This window comes from Ictidomys tridecemlineatus, chromosome 7, assembly GCF_052094955.1.
Source record: "Ictidomys tridecemlineatus isolate mIctTri1 chromosome 7, mIctTri1.hap1, whole genome shotgun sequence".
NCBI classification, from domain to species: Eukaryota; Metazoa; Chordata; class Mammalia; order Rodentia; family Sciuridae; genus Ictidomys; species Ictidomys tridecemlineatus.
The window spans coordinates 21,792,691-21,816,519 of NC_135483.1; the positions used below are offsets into that span (position 1 = coordinate 21,792,691).

At 38.9% G+C, this 23,829-nt stretch overlaps 1 long non-coding RNA gene across 1 annotated transcript; it reads right to left on the reverse strand.

Annotated features, from left to right (window-relative positions):
• Positions 1–7,537: 7,537 nt before the first annotated feature.
• Positions 7,538–18,278, reverse strand: LOC120892708 (uncharacterized). The gene is made up of 5 exons (XR_013423591.1): positions 16,439–18,278; positions 10,557–10,602; positions 9,668–9,793; positions 7,855–8,195; positions 7,538–7,681 (listed from the first exon to the last, which is right to left on the reverse strand). It is a non-coding gene; the product is annotated as an uncharacterized LOC120892708 (long non-coding RNA).
• Between the last annotated feature and the right edge of the window lie 5,551 nt (positions 18,279–23,829).

Consider the following 23,829-nt stretch of genomic DNA (forward strand, 5'->3'; position numbering starts at 1 on the left):
AAAAAAAGAATTACCCTCTCTTCTTCAATCTTTCCATGTCACCTTCTTCAATCTTTCCATGTCACCATTTTCACCATAAGCGATTGACTAATACAGGACAGTAAATGGGGAAAGACATGGTGGGATTCCTTCCTCTTTCATGTTTCTTTGAACACCATAGCTTGTCTGAGAATCATGGTGAGAACCCTGCGTGCATTCACTCACACTCTTCAGCACACAGTGTGTGAGCACCTGAACCACCCGAAACTGCCACCAAAGTCTAAGTCAACTGAACTGTTTCACATAGCACATAGAAATACCTTCATATTATTAACTTTTAAGATTTGTCTGTGTGGTGAGAGGTAGAGAGGAAAAAAAGACAATGAGAGAAACACAGAAGTGAAAGAGGTGATTTTTTTTAGCCAGTGTGTATCCACCCTATGTCTAGTCCCAAGGGTTCTAAACCAATTAAAGATGAACAAAGCTCCTGACCCATGTGGCTTTGTGTGGCTCTGCAGGGTTCCTTTCCCTTACCACCAAGATAATTCAATACACAAATATTTATTGAGTTTTACCATATGCTTGCTGGTACAATGCCAAGATCAGCCGAGGAGACAGGATAGAAACTGAAATCTGGCTGTGAATCAGGCTTTTTCCCTGGGAACCAGGATATTTAGCAAAATCAAATAAAAGGCTTCTGAAAAGTATAAGAGAAATTCTGTGCAGGAGACCATATTGCCATTGTTGATGGGCACAATTACTCATGCCCTCGCCCTGAAGCTGCCTTTGGCCGTGCCTCTTTCAAGATCAACTACAGTAAGACATGGGGTATATGAAGAGGGCTTTGGCTTTCTGTGTCTTGGACACTTCAATGCTAGAGAAGTCACACCAAGAGGAGCAGGAAGAATTGCCACAGTTTACCTCAGGGGCAGGTGTTCAGGCTCATGCTGAGATGAACAGGCCCCTAACAGCCTCACTGAAAAAATAGAAAAGAAAAAAAAATACATTTTCATATTAATTGTGAACATATTCTACATGTTTCTGTGTTCTAGGAGTGAAGAAGAAATGGTCTATTCACATTCAGTACAGAAATATTTTCAGAAGCTACTTGGCACTAAGCTTGGTGTTGCAACAAAAATAATAAATAAGAAAGAAATTAGTTTTTTTCTGGAGAGTACTCAAGGCAGAGGGAACATTTAGATAAAGGGCAAATACAATACAACATGACAAGTATACACAGTTAAGTTTGGGTGCTATGAGACATCTTAGGGGCCACCACCAAGCCCAGTGCTCAGACATTTAGTATCTCTACTATTAAAAATATTATTTGTGTATCACTAAATTCATATATTAAAATCCTAACTCTGAATGTGACTGATAGAATTAGAAGGTAGAGTTTTGGGTGTGATTAGATTATGAGAGCAGGCCCTGCCGCCGTCTGGCTGGGCACAAATCACTGAGCCGCCACAAAGCACTTGTCAAAAAGGAAGCTTTATTGCCTGAACTCCACCACCACTCCATGCACACTCCCTAGAAAGGCCCTAGAGAATGGGATTAGTGTCATTATAAAGAGACCCCAGGAGCTTTCTGACCTCTCCATCCTGTAAAGATGCAGCAAAAAGATGACCATCTATGAATTAGAAAGTGAGACCTCACCAGACACAGTATGCCAGTGCTTTGAGCTAGGACTTTTTTGCCACCATAACTGTCAGAGATTGAGTTGTTTAAAAGCTACCCAATCTACGTGAGTTGTTATAGCATCCCAGACTGACCAAGACAAGCTCCTAGCATGGTGTGAGTCCTTAATAAATATTTAGCAAGTGTGTGAATGAATGAAGAAATGAGGACAAGACTACTTAGAGGTGTTGATAAATTTAGTCATAAAATGTGTATTGGGAGTTATCAAGATTATTCCATGCAGAAGGAACAAGAGCAAAATCCCAAGTGCAAAAAGAAACAAGACATGTCCAGAAGAGAGAGAGAGAGAGAGAGAGAGAGAGAGAGAGAGAGAGAGAGAGAGAGAAGCATGGCCAGCCTGTGGGTACAGAAAAAGAGAGGTGAAAGATGTGCCCCAAGAAGTGAGCAGGAGTGAGGCAGAGTAGAGGTGCATACATCTCACCAGAGGGACTGGCCCTTACATAAAGGGAAATGTACAACCCTTGAAAGGTTGGAAGGAGGAAGGAGAAATGATCTGATTGAGCAGGAAGTGAGCAGGAAGCTCATTCTGGCTTCAGAGTCGAGTATGGAATACAGAAAGCTAGTATATGCAGATGCTAGTTGAACCTTGCTGTACTCCGGATTCTTATCAGAAATAATGGCCTCCTATGGAAGCTGTGGTGAGAATGGAAAGAAGGGAAAATGTTTGAGGGACACTTAAAAAGAAGAGATATAAGGATTTCTGGCTGCTTGGGTATTAGGATGTGAAGCAAATAGGAGTCAGATTCAGATCTGGGCAACTAATCAATAATAGCAACATTTGCTGATCTAAGAATCTAACACATCATCATCATCACAAACAAAAGGATCATTCTTGAGGAAACAAGAGAAGGAAAATTCAGTTAGGAACATGGTAGCAAGATTACTAAGGGAAATCCACACTGAGATATCCAATGAGTCAATTGATTACATAAGTTGTGATCTGTGAAATTTTGTGCTAGAAAATTATAAAGATGCTGTAGTTTCATATATGTTAATGCCAGAAAATTAGAAGAAACTCACCTGCAGATATTGTAAAGTGAAGATGGAGTAACACCACAAATGCAGTGGAATGGATGCAAATCTGAGAGAACATGAAGAAATATAAAAAGGAAACAGACGTCTACTTGTGTCCCAGAAGCCAAGGAAGAAACTGCAGGAAGAGAGCAATAAGGTGAAATACATGGTGAAGACTAATAAAATAAGAATATGTTTATGTTCAGTGAATTTGGGAGCAAGACCAATGGCTCCCTGGAGAGAGGCTGCCCAGTCACTACCTGGGATGGCATCGGATCCATCCATGTGTTGCCCTCCATGCTGGGCGAAGTTGCTGGAATCCACCTACTACGGCAAGATAAACGTGAGCTCTGCTTCCAACATCCAGACTCCTGGACAGGACCTAACACCACCTGTGAAATCATTTGTAGGGTCTACAGGCACACTGGGCATCTAGAAAAAGGAGTGGATTGCCTGGAGATAGTGGAAGCATTCTGAAATTTATTAAGCAAATATCTGTATTCTCTTTTCAGTAGATAGCAGACAGGAACAAAATTTGCCTTAGACATCTGAGTTTATAAGCTTCTCGTGATGTGGCAGCTGTAACTGGCAAATCTAGTTTACAGATGCGAGAGTTGACTGTTTTTCACTGTTGGCACTTGAGTGGCAGTGATGGAATATTTACTGAGTGGTAGCTCTTAGCAGATATTTGAGTCATAAATATTCATGATTGGAATGTTGTAACTTAGGAGATGTCTAACGATACTGGATTCAAGGAATAAGGGAGAAAAAACCAACTAGGGTAACTATGTCATGTCCAATGCTCACAAAATTTGTGAATTTTTCAAAATTTCTTCCAATTTCTGGGCTCATTTTTTCTGTTCCCCTTACAATTTCCCTTCCGATTATATGTTTCACACATGACAATCAAGGGGTCTAGGGGTCTCTACAGGGAATCTTTTAGATACCAAGGGCCTATGTAGTCAGGGCCTGCTATGCAGTTTCTCTTACACACACAATTTCTCTCACATACCTAAGTTTTTCTTGACTTTCTTCCTCTCTGCCTTATAATTCTCTGTTTATTTCTCTTTCTTCCACCATTCCTTCTCTCTCTCCCTCCTTTCCTCTTCCCCTCCTCTCTCCCTCCTTCCATACAACCATCCTTTACCTGTTCTTCCTCCCTTTCTTTCCCATTCTACATGTCTACACATTAACTTTTTTCACCTCTCTCTCTCTCTCTCTCTCCCTCTCCCCGCTTTCTCCCCCCACTTCCCAATTCTCTCCCCCCACTTTCCCATCAGGATGAGTTAAGTACACAGGAAGAAATAGAAAATAGAAGTTATAATTTAATAAATTTTAAGTAAGACTAAAAAACACAGAAAACATTTTTTAAAATTGCAACTAGGAGACAATAAAAAGGAGGAATAGAGTGTCCCAAAGAAATGTGGGAAGATGAGCTACTTACTCTGAGAAACTGCAGTTGACATTGAGCCAGAGAAAAGTATCATTAAACATTAATTCCAAAGTATATCATATAATGAAGTAGGTCAGTAGTCCCTGAATGAAAATATTCCATGATCACAGCTTCAGAAATTCAATGAAGAATATCAAATATACCAGGACAAATAAGATGTGGGAATAATCCAGAGAAAATAGAGAAGATTAGAAAAAAATAAAACCAACTTGAAGGTAGTATGAGGAAGGTAGTATGCAGTTTTAGCTGGAGTTGCTTGGAATAGAAAGAGGGAAGAATGGCCCAACAAATAAAAGATTTTGAGACACCCCAAATTAAGGTTAAGGAAGAAAAAAACATCTCCCAAGACAGAAAATGTGCTTTCCTAGTATACCTTTGTGATCACCAGTGTCCACACTTGCAAATGCTATTGCTGACTACCATCTGTTTTTTATTTTAATTCATCCTTGAGTTTCAAGTTTCTGACTCTCTACAAAATGGCTCTCATTTCTTCCTAATGTGAATTATTACTGCTGACTCCCTATTTGAGTCAGCACAACACAGCTTCCTAGATTTTGGACAAGGATAAATGCCCAATTACATGCTTTTCTCCTTCTTGTCTAATCCCTGGATGGACTGCACTTCTGAGAAATTCCATTATAACTCAATGTTTCTATATTGGAATAGATTTTCCAACAGGTGCGAATACTGTCAAGTTAAATACTGACTCTGAGGGTCACACTGCCTGTGAAACTTCTATGTAGACACCAGCTAGTAGTCAAGAAAAAAATAAAGTTGGTAGGAACAACTGACTTGTATCCAAGGTAGATTTCAATTACATCTCTCAGCACTCATCTTGATAATTTATTTTCTCCCCAACCCATCTTTTAAATGTTAAATTTAACTAGATGGTTTCCAAGTTCTCACAATGTTTCCATGCCTTCATGGTAGGTAATATATTTTCCAACGGCTGGACTTTAAACTGGGTCTTGTGACTAGCCTTGGCCAACACAATGGTAGCAGATGTGACATAAATAGGAATTTAAAGTGGGTTTGCATCATTTAACTTGTCCTGGTTGTGCTTCTACCTCCTTTCTCCATTGGGAAGTATATGCTCAGATGGCTTCTGGACCATGGAGCCAATCTAGACCCAAATCTACAACTTGAAGTTCAGCCTAATTTAGCCCAATCTCGACCAGTTAAACCTCAGCCAATTCACAGATGCCGGGGCTAGAAATAAGGAGTTTATTGTTGGAAGGCAGTTATATTTTGAGATGGGTTTTTATATAATGTCATTTTAACCATAGTTGACTAACACATTGTAAGTGATCAAGTTATGCATTCCTAAACTTTTAAAGCAGAGACCCATTAATGGAGTTCAGTGACACAAATATTACAAGTAGTATAGTCCTTATTTCCTCTCCTGACCCTCTGTTTAAGAACTAGGGTATGTTGTGCAGTAGAGCACTAGGGGGAGCCTTCATCTTCTCTCACCAGGGCTAAGGGTCTACCCTTGCTGGGCAATTTCAGTGACCAGTTCCCAGGGAGATTCTGAGATGGCCTGGGTTGTCACACAGACAAGAGTCAACTTTAACAGACACATCCATCCAACAAAAATCTCTGTTCATGAAATGGAGCATCTGCTTATACTTAATTTCTAATTTTTGACATGAAATATAGTGCACATTGTGCAAGGAAGAGAGCGCAGTTCCAGACTGCTCCATTTATCCATCTACCATTATCCAAAACACTTGGACTCTCCTGGAATTACTTTGTTCTTCTTACTTGTCCAACAAATACCTTCATTTTCTTTCTTGTGTATCCAATAAGAACTTTTAAATTCCCTTTGAACTCCTTGTACAGTTATTCCACACAAGTTTCTATGGTTAATGGAAGATAATCAGACGACACCAGATCACTCATTAGCTATATGACTTTGGACAAGATAATTAAATGCTGCAAGTCTTAGTTTACTATGTATAAAATGGAAATGATAATAGTTTTTGCCTGCTAGGGTTGTCTTGAGAATTAAATGAGAAAATTCATCAGAACTCCTTGGCACAGTCCCAGTCACATAATAAGAGCTTAATAAATGGAAGTTATTATGATGTTGATATCTTTCTGGGTAGAACGTTCACATTTTTTCTCTCAAACCACTGTCTATATACATTCATCTGTCTTATGACATTCTGGAGATTCTTCTAGAGTGGGTTGCTTCCGATTTGAGTAACTCTAATGATACATTTTAGCATTCACAAACAACCTGGAATTCTAATTATAGTAGACATCAACAAGGAAATTTCTAGAGGATGAGCAATTGCGATAATTTTGAAATTCATTACAGAGAGACTAATGGGTATAATGATGAAAAGGGTTGGATACGAGGAGAGAGAGTCCCAAGTTTAAATCCCTGCTGTTTTGAGTACTAGTAATAACAGTGTGATCTTTAAAAAAAAATTAATGAAACTTTGGGTTTTCCCCATCTTTAAACAGGGTCGTCATTACCATTTAATAATAGAAGATATATAAACTCCTTGGTACATTGCAACTTCTCAGTAAACAGACCTTAATTTTTTTCTGCACTTATTAAAGAGCCAAGGGAAAAATGAAGATTGGGTAGCCAAATTTGTTTCTCTTTCTCTGTGCATATCTGTTCTTGAAACACGATGAATTCCTCCAAATCTCATCAAAGGAAAAAAATTGAGCGTAAAAAAATAATCAACTTGAGTTGGGAGCACTTACTTCAATAGCTGACAGTCACTGTGCCTGATTAAAAACAAACAAACAAACAAAAAAAAACCTTTACAATGTCATCAGAAAAGAATCAAATGCTTCCTAATTCCAGGGTTGTTATTTCACAAGGAGTGGAGTCCAAGTTGTACTCACAGGAGAACGATGCCTTCATCATTATTCCTGTGCAAAAAGTGCTTGATTTTAAACATTTCACATGGAGGCCAGTTATAAGCCTCTCAGGGGGAGACTGCACAGGCATCAGAGGATCTGCTTAGGGGCTGGAGCCTCCCACCTGCCCACTGTGGGCATTCACACCTACAAAACGTCTAAAATTCAGGGGTTTAAAAACACAAAGGAGGAACAAAGGACCAAAGGAGCCAAAACTTCTACTTACAAAAGGTAATGCTTTCCAAAGGGGAAGAAATGGAATTTCTAGAGAATGCAGCTTGGTGTGAGCAAGGGGCTGTTAAAGGGGATTAGCGCTACCTACTGGGGCAAAGCAGAGAAGTATACATCCCCGTCTAACACTCTAATAAGACTATATATATATCTCCTATTTCTTCTCTTATGTAATACATAGTCAAATTTGATATTAAAAAATCACAAATTCCCACCTGTACTGCTCAGGAATCTCTGTTCAGTACTATGAAGAAATTTAGAGAAAACTTACACAATCTCCTATCTGGCAAATAGGGCTCCAGAGGTCTCCTTGCAGATTACTTAGGGGAAAAACTCTCAGTGCCAGACTCCACAAGCATGAGTCATAAGGAGGCCAATTTTTCTAATCCTCTCCTCTTCTTCTCTTGTCCTCCCACATCAATAGATCTGGGGACACAACACAGCATAGAACAAGAAAAAAAAAGGGAGGCCTATTACACTCCATTGGCCTTAAGTGGTCTCATTTATTAAATAGATCCATTATGTAATTCTCAGATAAAACTACAGTCAAAAACACATTACATTTTAGGACAGAACTGAGTGTATAAAGAGTGTCTTACTTAATCTCTGAGCTCTTATCTTGGGGCTGACAAAGCCCAGTGGAGTCATTTTGAAAGTGGCCTGAAGACGAGACCCGTGCTGCAGGCATCAGCTCCCCAGGGGGACCAACAGCATGAGCGACACTCGGTGCGTTTGGTAGTCCAGGTGGATTAGGTCGTGCTCCAAATCTCAGTGTCTCCACACAGTAAAGGTTTATTTCTCACTGGTTCAGATGCCGACTGCAGGTCTGCTCTTTCCATTCACTGACCCAGATGAATGGTCTCTGCCATTTCATAGCTACAAGGCCTGGAACACTTACCTTTCTAAACAGCAGGAAGAAGAGTGTCTCAGATCAGGCTACCTGGAAAACAGATGGAGATGAAGGCTTGTGTGCAGGAAGGTTATTGGGAAGTGAACTCAGAAGGGATATCTGCGAGGGAGAGAGCGGAATGAATTGCACAGAGAATTGTTGAACTGTGATGCGCTAACAACCAACGTCTTGGCCAGAGTGACAGGGTGTTCTGGGGTCATAGTAGTTTTTCACAGTTGCTTCACCTTAACGTAAGAGGCCTATGTCTTTATTATCTTAACTTCAACCAGTCATTTGACAGAACTGACTCCAGACAGAGGGCATGACTTTGGGGTAGTTGTTTTCTTCTACTGAGAACAACTCCTGGAAGCAACTCAGCTGAGACCTTTCAGCAAAGACTTCTACCAGCAGCCAGAGGAATGACAGTCTCCTTAATCGCAGACTGGGTAGCACACACAGCACCCACGACAAAGGGAACAGGGCAGGTGTACATACATTTTACTGCCTTCAGGTGGGAGAGACATATGCCTTTTTTTTTTGCTTTCATTTTCAGGTCTAGTGGTGTTTACCCTGCTGTCAGGTCTTGGTACACGTGAGGTTTTGTACTTTGTACCCAGTGACTTCGTAATAACCTATCTGGTTTCTGCCTCTGATTTTCTGGAAAATATATGAAGCTCCTTTTCTCCCAACTGCAAGACTGGATCTTTCTTCTGAGATCTTCTCTGTGCATCAAGTAAAGGAAGTTATTTTCTTTTCATTTTATGACCCAGTTCAAAGAAACAAGCAAACAAAAAAATCGATCAATCAATCAATAAAATAAACATAAAAGGCTCATCCCCTATTGCTGATGGAGCCCTTACCTTATACCATAGTGTCTCCCAGGGTTCCCTTCATCAATTCTCTCATTAATTCATAGTCCTAAACTTCACATTATTCTAATAGGTCCTATTACATGGCATTCAGTTCTTTTTAAATTGCCTACTCTCATACTTCACAACATCACAATAAACATTCTTGCCTAAGACACCTGCCAAACTACATCTTGTTGGATATCCCAGATGGTTCTCCCTAAAACCTAGCTGGTTGAATGTCTAGTACTTGAAAACCCTATAGCCCAAGACCACTAAACTGGAATAAAATTAAGCAGATACACTTTCATCTTTAAAATTCTTTGAAAGTACGTTTTCTCTGGTCAGCTATTTTTTTCTTTCTCTTTTAATCACTTGGCTCTTTCTCACTGTCCCTGTATATACACATTACTTTTCATCATTAGGGAGTCATTGCATACTTCATCTAGACAGTGCCCTGTGCTTTAAGAACCTAGACCAATTATAATTAAGGCAGGGTATGGATCACTGCATACATGGCATTAGTCCTTGGACACTCAGTAGCTATTAACCTACTTTAATAATTGACTGAGGCTATTGATTCCTTAAATATAACTATATGTTTCCATCTAAGTGGAACTGATTACAGTTTATAAGTCTGTTGAAGAACAGCTGACTTCTTAAAACTCGACTCACTTTAATTCAGGGACTCTGGAGACGACTCTTGACAACTGAGTGACCTCTGACCCATGGCTCACTGGGGCTAGGCTACCACTTGAGTCCAACTCAAATATTCTCTGAGTACAGCCAGCAAAATAGTACCTAGAGGTGGCAAGAGAAGAAAATGATAAAAGGAGAAGCCATCATTGTAAATCTAGAGTTACTGCCTATTTAATCCCCAGTTCACAGACGGGCATCCAGCCACAGATCTATTTTGTTAATTAGGTACCATTTTTTTTTAAAGTAAAATATTTCACTTAAAAATCTGTATTCCAAGTGTAAACTGAAAAGTCAGACCTGACCATGCTGGGCCCTCCTTCCTTGCGGCCAGTCATGGGGGCCCTCTTTAGAAGGGTGGGCCATGGGTCTCCAGTTCACCAGGGCCCCACTGTGCCCCATTATTATGAACTGAATTATGTTCCCCCAGAATTCATGTTAGACCCCTAACCCCAAGGTGAGGGCATTTGGAGATCGAGCCTTTAGAGACATAATTAAAGTTCAATGAGACCATTAGGGAGGGCTGTAATCCAATCTAACTGGCATCTTCATGTCCTCACAAGAAGAGAAAGAAACAGCAAAAATGCCTGCACACAGAGAAATGCCAAGAGAGGACAGAGTTGGGAAGATGGTCATTTTATAAGCCAAGGAAAGGCCTGGGGCAAGCGGGGGAGGGTGGGGAGGAAGTTTGCAGATACTTTAACCTTGGACTTCCAGAGAATCATGAAGAATGCATTTCCATTATTTAAGCCACCCAGTCTGCAACATTTGTTAAGCAACCCTGTCTACCACTCCCATTGTGCCTCAGAGTTAGCACCAGACCTGTACCTCAGAGATTTCTCCTCCCCTGGACCATTCCACTCTTTACCTGCCTGAGTGCAGGAGGAATCACTTTCACCGAGATGCAAATAGTTCTGTTGGGGGCAGAAGGAAGAGAGAAGTAGTGAGTTCGGAGGAAGATGTTGAAGTAGATATACTTAAACTAGATTAACTATTGAAGCAAAAACAGGCAGATATTTCTCACACAAAATAGGGCTACAATGAACAAAATGTTAACAAGTTTTATAAAATTGTACCGGGTACCAGTGGAACAAGAATATATGGTTAAGTTCACTGTAAAACAAAAAGAAAAGGAACTTTTAAGTTCACACTTTGTCTGTGCCACTTTCTGATTCTGTGCCTTTGACCTATATTTCTCAGCTTTAAAATAAATATAGTAGGGCAGCAAAGATGCATATAATGTATAAAGATGTCTAGAACAATACCGGGAGCAGGAAAGAGCAAAATAATTGGAATTAGTTATTCTGGTAGGATGCTTTCTGATACAGACAAAAGAAATTTTGACTCAAGGCCATCTAAATAACAAGGAATTAGATTGGCCTGACACCTGGAAATCAAAGTAGGACTGGGTTGCAGAGTTGACTTTTTCTCTATTCCTCTGTAGCCCTCTTAGTTCTGTCCCTAACTATGTACCAGCTTTGTCCTCAAGCTGGTGGCAAAATGGTTGATGCAGTGCTAAACTCCACAACATTCAGAAGAGAAGCTATATATTTATCTATATTCTTTCCCAGCAGCTCCCACAACTATCTTCATCCTATTGGATCAAATGCCCATGCTACTTCCTTATCATTAGAGGTTTATGGTTATCTGATTGGCTGAGCCTTGGGTTCCTGAGGAACAGTATCATGAGCTGAAAAATAAATCAAAGACCACTGATAGAGTTCTGATCAGTTAGGTGACCCTAAGGAACACAGGCCACTGGCAGAGGTATTAGATATCTGAACAAAATCAAGATCCTGTTGTAGAAGAGAATAATAGAAGTTGTGTAGCGACTTGACTATTATGTTGCTATTTCCATTAATGAAGAAAAGAGAATTTCTAACTTGTTGAACTGCAGTCTTCTTTAAGCCCTTTTCATGTGCTACAACTAATTTAATCTTCACAACAGTCCTTTGAGGTGGACTTTATGATGCCCGTTTTGCACATGAGAAACCAAGTGTCACAGAAGAGAAAGTCCTGGAGTTAAAAATCTGTAAAGTTGCCCAAAGTCAGAGTCTCATCTCTAACTTCATTTATTGTCTGTAAAATAAGAATAGAAAGCACTTATCTCATAGGGCTTATGAGAATTAAATGAGTTAATACACGTGACCTGCTTAGGAGGGTGTCTGGCACATACCGAGCAAGCAGTAAACACCAGCATTGTCAGAACTCATTCCAAGAAATACATGGTTGACCCAGGCTAAGAAACTCCATTACATTGTTACCACTAAGAAAGAAAGAAAAAAAAATGTGGCTAATTAACGTAAGATCTTCTTATCACTGGAAATTTTTATATTCATTGAAAGATGTATACACATCTTAAACATAAGTTGTCCTCATCAATTATCTTGTGTATGCATAAAAAGAGAAACGGAGGGGAAGGGATGGTACTGGGAAAGGATAGGATCAATCTCTGTTGCGTGCATGTAGGAATAGGGCATGATGAATCCACTATTACAGGTCATTATAATACACCAATAAAAACTTAAAAAGGAAAATACAAATGGAATAAATTGACTAAGGTATTTCTAGAACTTCCTTAAAACTCAACCTTCATTACGTTTCCAGTTGAAGTTAGTGATATCCATGTTCTTGCACATGGAATCATTCTTTGTACCCAGAAAAGTGCTCATGAGGAAGTTGGTGATGAAACATTTCCTAACACCTATAATATCACAAAAACGTGTACTTTGGTCTTATAACATGGTTTTACAATTATGTAGAGGTAGTCTTCTTAGGCTCTGGCTGTGAGATCACAGATACGCTGAAAAAAACAAATGGGTTTTAGCAGTTAAAAGAGGAATCTACTCCTATCTCCAGGATTGCTTTTCCCATTCTGATGACAGCCATTCAGCAGGTTTTATGCTGACACTTTGAATGCGTATTTGAGCTTTGCCAACCACTGTGCTACTGTAGCCACGCCTAAGAGGTTATGAAATGCTACTAATTGAAAAGATGCATTCCAGCTTTGGAGATCTTAAGATTCAAAAGCTGTGCATCTCAAAAATGATGAAATAAAGTAGTTTTCTTCTATTCTTCTATTGTTATCTGTCACTCAAGACGATAGACTCATAGTATAACCAAAATCAGAGGCCAAGAGCAACAGAGCATTAATCAAATTGATAAGAACTGAACATAAATTGTGTTCATACTTACTAAGAAAGTTAAGAAGTGAAAGGAAAGAGACACCAAAACTGTTTAGTTGAAAAAGTATGTTCTATGGTTACAGAAAACAGGCACAGAGATGTACTATCAAGTCACCCTAAGATATTCTTCTTCTTCTCTTTAGAAAGATGGGAAGAATCAGAAACCTGGAGTGCAGAAGCACTGAAATGTTCATCTAAGGTTTTCTCTTTGGCACTGTGAGCCAGGCCCCTGGCCTTGGTATTTTTAACAAGCTCCCTGGGAGACACAGAGACCTGATATTTACAGAGTAAAGAGACCACCAGTGGCCAATACTTGGCCAAGCAAGTGAGACTTCAGACAGGACCCGCTTGGGACGGTGTTCCAGGGAGAGAACTTCATGCTAGATGCTTAGTCTCAGAGAGAGTTGATGGAAAAGGAAACATGTTGTTTCTCCCATTTAGTTTTTAAAATTTTTCTGTTAAAAAAAACCTTAATTTTTACTTCCTTTTATTAATTATTTATTATTTTATGTAGAGTTTTAAAGTTTGCCTCGCTGGTTAAAAATTTGGGATTAATTAAGAAAAAAGTCTCAAACAGAAAGAATTCAAAAACCACAGATGAAACACACCTATGCCTTAACCTCCTAGAGTTCATAGTTTAGATAGTCCCAGTCTCCAACAGAGACAACTGCCGGCGTTTCAGGATTTTTTGGGGGGTGGACAGAAGTTCTTTTTAATGCTACATGTGCTAATCACTTGATGGAGTTCAAAAACACCCCAGCAATTCTCTGAAACTTTTACAATTACTTATGTCAGCCAAGAAGATTTGGAGCAACAGAATCTACCCAACCAAGAGATGGCACAAGAAGACTTCCCTCTTTTTTCAATGCCAAAATGTCCCTTCCAAATAAATATCATGAAATTTCTACACTTGGTAGGCAGCATAATAGGTGCTGCCAAAAAAAGACAAATAACGAATCTTCTCAAAGAGATCAGAGTCTAGTGAAACCAATAAATAATAATTAAAAGACAGTGTGACATAGTAGTTTGATAGAAAGAGAGAAGTAAAGAAGAAGTAACTAAATCCAAACTTGAGAGCTGAAATAGGTGTGTGTTGGAGGAATAGAAACCTCATGTGGTATGATGACTAAGAGAGATGGCTTTGCAATTTTCTTCACTCCTCTTGATAAGTAACCGCATTTTTCAGAATTCACTGTAGTTTAAACTTTTGAAGCCAAGAAAACGCAGAGGAACCAATTTTATATCTGATTACTTTGGGTTTTCTTGCCTTCCAAAAGAAAAAAAAAGTAGCTCATCTTTTTCAATAAATACAAAAAAAAATACTTATTCCTTCTCTTGAGACATTCATTTGACTAGAGATGTTCGAAAGATGGTGTTAACTGGATGCTTTGACAGGAAATGCTTGGGATAAACTGTGCTTTCATACCTTTACAATAACATTGACTAGCACCTGGAAAGCCAGGTCACTCTAGATGAAGGGGATACAGAAATTTTTTGTACTATTTTGTAACTTTTTAAAGTCTGAAATTATTCCAAAATATTTCGTTTTTAATTCAGAAAGAACAAAAGGAGGAAAGATGGAAGGAGCAGGAGTTTATCAGAGAAGGCAGTGCAAGAGGGAATTCTAGGTAAAGAACAGAGACACAATCCATATGGTTGTTTAAAAGACTGGAACACAAGAAAGGCCAGTCCAACAATCAGGGAAGAGGGTCGATAGACATGACACAAGAGAGACCAGCTCATTGGAAAACTCGTATACTAGGCTAAGATTTTATGCTTGCACTTTGGTGTACTGTAAGTCCTGTGGTCTTTGAAGCAAACAAATATGAGTAAGGGAAACAACTAAGGAGAAAAATCATTTACAGCATTGCCTGTATGATGTACATCTTTCATAGTTTACAATTTCTGAAGCCAGGGTGCCCCTGGGAATTGATGGCACTGAAGTGACTAAATAGTATTTGCATATTAGAAAGACCACTGGTGTCACGATGGGGAATGATTTGAAGGAAGGTGAAGCTTAAGATGAGGAAACCAGTAAGAAAGCTATTTTAATAGTCTATTTAAAAAGATTATGCAGAAATAGAAAGCCATAAACCCAACCAAACTTTGATTCAAACTCCATTAAAATTGCCATTGAAACCTCAGAGCACATATCACAATAACACTTTGTAAGAACTCTCAAGTGGAAGGAAAGCTGTTGGTGGAAAAGCCCTTGAGATTGCAAAGTCCTGAGACTAGACATCATGTTTTGTCATCAAAATACAAAACAGTTGGAAACATTTGCCAATCGATTCCCTTAAAAGCATGATAAATAAAGAGAACTAGTCAGGTATACTGAACAATTAAATCTATACTATTCCATAAATTGATATTATAAAAAATTGAGGTCTGGGAAGTTGGCTAAAAGTGGGACAAGGGTTTCTAAGAATATTTTGCTTTCTAGATTCAAAGATTTGTAAGTTTTCTTTTATGGAACATAATCTTCAATTTCAAGATAATGGCAAGCTTGTTTTACATGCCTGTGCTTATATATATTGACTTATTATATGTTTGTTATAGGAATTTGCACTTGTTAGATTAGGGTTGCTATTTTAAAATTGGGTTTACTCACTGTATTTGTAATGCACACTGACTTCTTTCTGTAACTTTTCCACTATCTATGGATTACTTGCCAAACTTGTTGATTTTCTTCCAATGTAGACATTGAAAAGAATACTAATGCATAATTCCAAAATATGTATTCTAAAGCATAAAGCGGGTTCTTCCACAATGACAAGGACTCTAACCTAGGACACAGATGATAATGGAGAGGAAGAGATGGAGTCTTGTGGGATGTTATAGAAGCAGGTACATGGGTCTTGAGACTCATTTGTGGGATATGAATGAGAGTAGAGGAGATTCCTCAGATTTCTGTCTTAAGCTATGAAGAATATCACTGTGGCATTAACTATAAGAGAGGAGAAAGAACAGTTTCAGAGGATAATGAGAATCATTTAAGACATTTCAAATTGAATGTGCCTCTAGTTACATTGGAGATGTTAAGCGGGTAGTTGCAAATACAGGTTCCATGAGGTCAAAAGAGAGTGTGACAGACCTGAAGATAGCCACCATCTGACTGATAGAGATGGCTCTGACACCAGTGCCCACTGGAATAATGATCCATCTCATTTGCATAGCAGAAGCCATTTTCAAAGAACACTTACCATAAAAATGTTACATTGGTAGTCAGTTCAAAATGGATACTTTCATTTTCATAGATAAAAACACTAAGGACCAGGCAGGTTAAAACTTGCCCAAATCCACGAGTCCACACTAGAGCTCAGATCCTCAGACAGCAAAATCAGTGTGTCCTTTCTATTATTTTATGTTGACTCATAAGGAAATCACTGCATACAAAGTCCAGGAGAAGGGCCACAGAGTTTAGAAATAGTGTGCTCTCAAATCTGAGAATGCCTTATCTCTCAGAAACAAAATCCACTTTCTCCATTTCACTAAGAACATCACAACTTAGATGCACACAAATGTGCGTGCTCCTTATTCTGAAAGTACTGTGGGAGGTTCTTACCTTCCAGTGAAATGTGCCTGCTTCACATCAGAATCTCCCACCTCCTGTCACAGGGAAAAGGCGAGCCTCTCAATTAACCAGCACTGTGCTGCCCTTTGCCCGCTCTCCTGTGGCAAGAATGAAGTTGTCCATCACCATTTATAATTCATAAACACACAGAGCAGACAGGAGGAGTCGACTGCTGGACCCTACATATGAACCCTTGGGGCTGGTCAGGGAAGGCTGACATAAAACTCGGGCAGCCAAAAATCACCTAAGAACAACACCATACGCTGTACCATTGGGGCTTTTGATCCAAGTGACTCAGACCAGAGCTCAGTCGGCCTCCGTGTCCATGGGCTCCTCATTTAGGGATTTAACCAACCACGGGTCAAAAACAGTAAAAACAAAAATTGCATCTAGTCAGGCAATGCTGTAGCTGGAGCATCCCAAATCCAAAGCCAGCCTCAGCAATTTAGCAAGATCCTAGGCAATTCAGCAAGACCCTGTCTCTAAATAAAATATTAAAAAGGGCTAGGGATGTGGCTCAATGGTTAAGCGCCCCTGGGTGCAATCCCTGGTGTACTCACACACACACACACACACACACACACACACACACTCACACACAGTACGTCTGCTCATTACATGTACTTACTTTTTGTTGTTCTCTCATCAGTACATACAACAAATATTTTCACAGCATTTACATTGTATGAAGTATGACAGCAATCTAGAGATGGCTTAAAGAATACATGAGGATGTTCATAAGTTATTTGAAAATGCTATATTTTATATGAGAGTTTGAGTATATGCATATTTTGGTACCTGTGGGGTCCTAGAGCCAAACGACTATAAATACTAAGGGACATTTGCTAAGTTTTTTATAAGTCTTATGAGAAACTGATTCAAACTTATAAATCAAAGGTTGTTAATTTTCCAGAGGGAAAGAGTTTGGGATATGTCAAGTAAAAAATGGTATTTGAAGGAGACAAAAAGTACTTCAGAAAAAATTTTTAAAAGAATGGTAGCCTATTTAAAGGCAAAAAAAAAATAGAACTATTTGTGGAATAGAAAGAAGTATTGCAGGAACCAGAGAAGGAAATGCAAGCAATGCTACTAACAAAAGTGCTGTCTTGGAAGTAGTGTGCACTCAACTGTGCAGAAAGGTATCCACTTCTAAAAGTGCAAAATGAAACTTTTCAAGTAGAGCCACAATGGTGGCTATTGGAAAGCATCAAAATGATCCAGAAATCAAAAGATATCAAGCAATTTCAGCAACTGAAATAAAGCTCCAGACACAACAGTACTCTCACATCACACATAAATGTCTGACACCATATATTTTATATCCAAAGATACTATTAAATTTAATGGGAATTTTATATGCACAAGGACCCTGGAGTTCAGATACATTAAATGAGGATTTGAATTGCTAATCCTAAAAATTTATCAGAAGGACCTCTGTATCCTTCAAAAAGCAGAATTTGAGGTTTGAGCAGTGTTTTTTTTTTTTTCTTTCGTGGGGGGGGTAATTGCTATTGGTTTATTGGTATTTTCTCAGTGGGGCTTCTTTTTTTATATTCCCTTAATATAGAGACTGACAAAATAGCTCATATAGATGGTTTAATAAAACATCTGGGGAAAATACTGTGTAAGAAAGATTAGGACATTGTGAAGAAGAGTCAGGAAAGAACTTACAATAAGTGAGGAACATAATCAGTTGGGTAATCTGATTATGATGGTCTGGTGAATTTTATCTTTGATTAAATAACTGTTCAGTATTAAGGAAGAAATATTATCCCCTGGAAAATACAAAAAGAAATAAATACAAGCACATTCTAATTATCAGTGTTATTGGGTATAGACTTTTTAAAAAATCATTCACTGTATCTACATTTTCTAAATGGGTGTGTTTATTTTTCTGATAGAAAGTATTCTAATTTAAATATTTTAAGTCAAATATAAAAATTCAAGCATCCATACAACATTCACACTGCAGAAAAGAACTGAACATGAGTTAGAAAATCTAGATTCCAATTCTCACGTGATGATCCATTTTATGTGTTGACTTGACTGGGCCAAAAGATGAACAGTTAGCTGGTAAAGTATTCTCTCTGAGTGAGTCTGTGAAGGTGTTTCTAGAAGAGGTGAGTAGAACACATAAGATCTCCCTCATCGGTGTGGGTGAGCATCATCCAATCCATTCGGAGCCTATGTAGAACAAAAAGGTAGAGGGATGGCAATTCTCATTTTGAGCTAGGTGAGATAGCCATCTGCTCCTGTTCAGACACCTCGTGCTTCAGAATCTCAGACTCACCCTGGGACTTTCACACGGGGTTCCCCTGGTTCTCAGGCCTTGGGATTTCTGTTGGAGCCCACTGCCCAGGCCTCCAGCCTACCTACAGACAGCAGACTGGAAGCTTCACAGCCTCCCTGATCATGGGAGCCAAGTCTTCATAATAAATCTCTCTCTCTTCCTCTATGTATCCTATCATTTCTGTTTCTCTGGAGAACCCTGACTTGTATACCAGCTATGAAGTTGGGTAAATCACTTTCATTCTCTGAGCTTCTGTTTCTTAATAGGTAAAATCAGGATGGTAGTGACTAACCAGGCACAGCAAAGAACTATGAAGTACAAATGATAAAATGTATTTCCTTGTACAGGAACATAGACAAAGTGTTAATGTGGTATGAGCAATGCTGAGATGCCTATCAGCTCAATTTCAGGTAAAAAAAAGAGTTGCTTTTTAAAAATCTTTGTATTTTTTATCATGTACTATAATTTGTTCTTACTTCAAATAAAAATGTGAAAAAATAAAAATAAAATTCAACCATAAATATCGCAATCCATAAAAAAATCGTGTGTTAATATTTTTTTAAATGTATATTATGGACAAATAGTTGAATTCACTCTAGATAGCCCAAACCATCTATCCTATATTTTATTTTGCATTTTTTTCATTAATAGTAATGTTAAACATATTTTTAAATTTCACCATCTCTCCTCTGAGGAATTGAAATACGCCTTTTCCTGATTCTTTTTTGTAGAAGAAATACTTTAAATAAGATGTTATGATACCAACTTATTCTCTAGTAGGTATAGTTGTCATTTTGTCACAATTTGCTTTCGATCATTATGCTTTTTGAGTATTCAAAGCATCAATTTATAGATGGAGTTCCATTTTTAAAAATTTAGAAGCTTAGAAGTCCTTATTGTTTCATAACTATTAAATTATAATTTTTACGTAACTCATCACTGACATCTGACAGGAGCTATTTTAAACTTAAGGAAGACAGAAATATAGATTGAAGATCAGAAGCTAATTTTCTGTAACCATCTAGCTGATTGATACTTTTTAATAATCTACTCTTTGGGTGAGCAGAGAAAGAAACGAAGGTCCTATAGCAGATTGGAAAAACAGGGTCACAGATTTTTGCAATTACTCCCATTTAGAAGTGAAGTCTATTTCCCCATACCTTAAATCTGGGCTGTCTTTGACCAATAAATAGAATGTGGTGGATGTGATGCAATGAAAATGTTGGAGTTGGATTGAGGAGATGTTGCAGCTTCTGATTTTGTTCTCTGGGATTCTGCCCTGGTCTAGCCCCCTGAGGAAGCTGAGGGCTAGTATGCTGGTCCTGAGGCCATGTGGAGGGGTGCTGTGCCTCACTCAGCAATCAGCATCAACAGCCAGGTCCTTCTTGGACCATCCAACCCCATCACCATCTCCCTGAATAAAGCCACATGACAAAGCAAAGGCAAAATCAGAAGTGAATCTTTACATGCAATTCATGGATGCATGAGAAAAAGTTGGTTCTTATTGTCTGAGCTACTAGATTTTGGAGCAGTTTTCTCATCAATCATTAAGAAATACTGACATCATAAGACACACCAGATACGTATCTGTATCGCCAGTAGATTTCCGCTTCATGTAGGAGACACTAGACCATGAAATTTCCCTCCTAGAAAAAGTGAAAAAAATGAATTTTAATGTAAAAGAATCATATGAAAGTTGATAAAAAGTCAAGGTGTATTCATTTCTGAGAGGAAAGGGTAATTAATACAGCATAAGTAGAAACCACATCACAACTAAAGAACATCCCACTTCCAGGGCATGTGTGGGCTTCTTTGGGATATGCTGTCACTGCCAGAATGCCCACCCCAGGACAGAGGACTCAGCTGCTCTAGGGAGACAAAGAGGGAGGTCTGTGGGTTCCAGAGCACTATCATATTCTAGAAAAGTTTAAAGAATTTAAGAATGCTAAATTCAAAATTGGCCTTCCAAATTGCAAAGAAATCATATTTATTTGCCAACAGATGAAGATAAGAAACATTGATTTAAAACTTTAATAGGTTAACCTGAGTCTCCACTGTACTCTTCTCTGGAACTCCATAAATGTTACTTTTATGGGGTCCATTGACCTCAAGAGCCCTTAGATATAGTTTCTAAATTGGGGTATACCTCTAAATTGAGGTCCATTGACCTCAAGAGCCCTAAGGTATACTTTTCTATTGCACATTGACTTTTGGTGATAACATTTTCAACATTTGTTTTTAAATCAGACAAGGATTGACTAAGCTCTTAGAATATGCTGAATGTTCTGCAAGGTGATGCTTGATAATTGCTGAAATAACACTTTAGTTGAAAGAATATCCCCAGAATCTAATTTTGGTACACCATGAGATGATTTTGTAAAACTTTATATAGCTCTAAGCAGTTTTGTTTGCTTTTTATACTCTCACTTCTAATTCCTTTTTTATAAGGAACTGAAATATAGATGGGATTATAACTATTCTACATAGTTTTCTTGTGTATGGTCTCTTGTTTTTTTTTTAAATAATGAGTTCACATTTCTCTATAATAAAATTAAAAAAGTAAAAAGACATTCAAACAGTATGCAAAACCATAAAAGTTTTCTAATTTGCTGAGCTAGGAAACTAGCAAAATGAATGGTAAATAAAGGATATATCCAAGGAATATTGGATAAATCTTGGAAAGAGGGTAAAAGTTGAGAGAGGGGGTGGGGGGAAGAACCAAGAAGGAAGACCAGGCTTTGTTCTAAGCAGTTGGAAGCAAAGTAGTGTCACTAGCGGTGGTGGAAACACATCATAGACATGTGGAGGAGGGAACCTTGCCCCTTGAGATGGGAACATATGGAGGATAAAGACATAGACACCTGGAGGAGGCAGCTTCCCTGGTTGAGGTGGGAACGAAAAACTGAGAGGATGAAGACAACATTTCAGTGTCAAAATGCTGACATGGGCAACAGGTGTGGTGACAAACATATCATCACAGCATGATTCTTCAATCTTGTTTAAGATAAGTCACCCCCTTTATTTGCTTTGAGCATGTCTATTTGGATCTAAAGGCATCTCTTGCTTTTATTTTGCCCGGCACTATGTTTTGATAGTGAAGCATCCATCCTCGTAGAGCAGACAGGCTCAGAGGAGTTGATTCCTGGAACCCCTGATGGAAACACTACAGGGAGTGAAAACTGGGTTCGAGTCTGCCTTGCTGCGCTGCTTCCTCTTAATGGGTAGAAATGTAATATTCATTAAAAAGAATTCAGACTTCAATCATTCTAATGATCCTGAAACTTCTTTCATCAATGCATAATAGAACAAAAAGATTGATTTTCATTAGGAATGGCTTTCAACATCTTTTTTCACCTCTATATAAAAAAATAAATCTGTTCAAAGTCTTATATAAGTACAGGATATTTCTGATCTGCTTGAAAACAGTAGGTAGATTTTTCTACCGTTCTCTTCACCACTGTACTCGATTTAGAATATTCCATTATCTGGTGAAATTTAGCAATCTCAAATTGCCTTCAATTGTGAAACCCCTCACTTCTCAGTAAAGCGTCATTTTCCAAGGGCCATTTGGTATGACAAGGACAATGTACAGCTTCTTTCTTTCCTATGATGGGTTATGAAAGAAATGAGAAGCTCAGAATAAAGTCCTCAATAATACTATTTTACTATCCATTTATGGTCCCTAAAAGTTAGAGAATGATTCCTTAGCATTTTCTAAGTATCATCAAAAGACTGAAGAGTTTCAATAAGACCTTACTCTCTGCCATCCATTTTCACAGGGTTACCAAAGAAACATGAGTCCTCCAGATTGCATGGCCAGTCTGGATCCTGTAGACTTGCTCATCCGTAGTGTTAGGATGGTCTCTTGTTAAACTTGAAATCCAACTTATTTCCCAGTGTAGACGGGATAGAATTAGAATGGCCTGTAGAAGTCACACAATCTGACCACTCAATTAGAATATCCCATTCTCCCAGCCACAGTGACTGATCTGAGGATGAGACTACCACCCAATCAATGAAACCTGTGGAGGCTGAAGCTGGGGTAGCTGAGAGGGACTCACACGTGCTGTCCCCTTCCTATTGCAAGTGACCTGAACATAGTGGTGTGAGTGGTGTGTGTTGGTGTGTATGAGAGTTTTATGTACGGAATGAATGAACATTGAGACCCAGAGAGATTAAATCTTTTTTACAAAATCACAGAAAAATGGTTAGATGGTGATAAGAAATCATTCAAAAACAAAATAAAGAATAAAAACAGCTCTACAACTGGCCCAAACAGGAAAGACAGAAAAGCCCTGACTGATTCCTAGGACTAAAATCCAGAAGAGAATATTCCCAGCTACGACTGGATATGGGAGCTCAAAAGTTGTCATCCAGGCCTGGTTGCTCTTTGTACCTGAGCTCTGCCTTTCCAACTCATTGTCTTCCCTCTGAGACTCAACAGGATGACCCCAAAAGTCCAAACCAACATATTCCTTACTGGTAAAAGTCCCAAAAGTAAAAACAACAACAACTTGTGTATCTTTCCTAGAAGCCCTAGCACGATCTTCACTGGGCCTCAGTGTCAGCAACTAGGTCACGTGACCCGTATTCAGCCAGTTGTGACATTTGGATGGGCCCCATCTATAGCGCATGCGCACAAAAGCAGAGCAAAAGTGAAGTCAGAGTGATTTCTCAGGGGGAGGTCATCTTTCTGTCACCAGGAGCTGTTGGGTGGTAAAAATGGCAGATGCCTACAACAGTAACCTAGCAGTATCTCAAGTTCCAGGGTAGAGTGATTTATAACCCATCTTGCCTGGAAATTCAAAAATCTCTGAACCTTTGAGGAAGAGAAGACAGAGAAACAACAAACAATGGATAGAGTGAGAGCCCTGATTGGACCAATCCCAAAAGCAGCAGAGCTTTCTCCAGGTCCTCGTTGACCAGGACTATGAGAGCAACAGCACAGAGACGGAAGGCCCTCGCCTTCTCGGTCACTGCCCCATCTTGGTTTGCCTGGGTCTTTGCCCACAGCGCTGTTCCATCCAATCTGAGGCTGAGATTGAGAATCCCCCAGGTCAGCGAGATGGAGAGGGGATAATCCTCTGAGGCC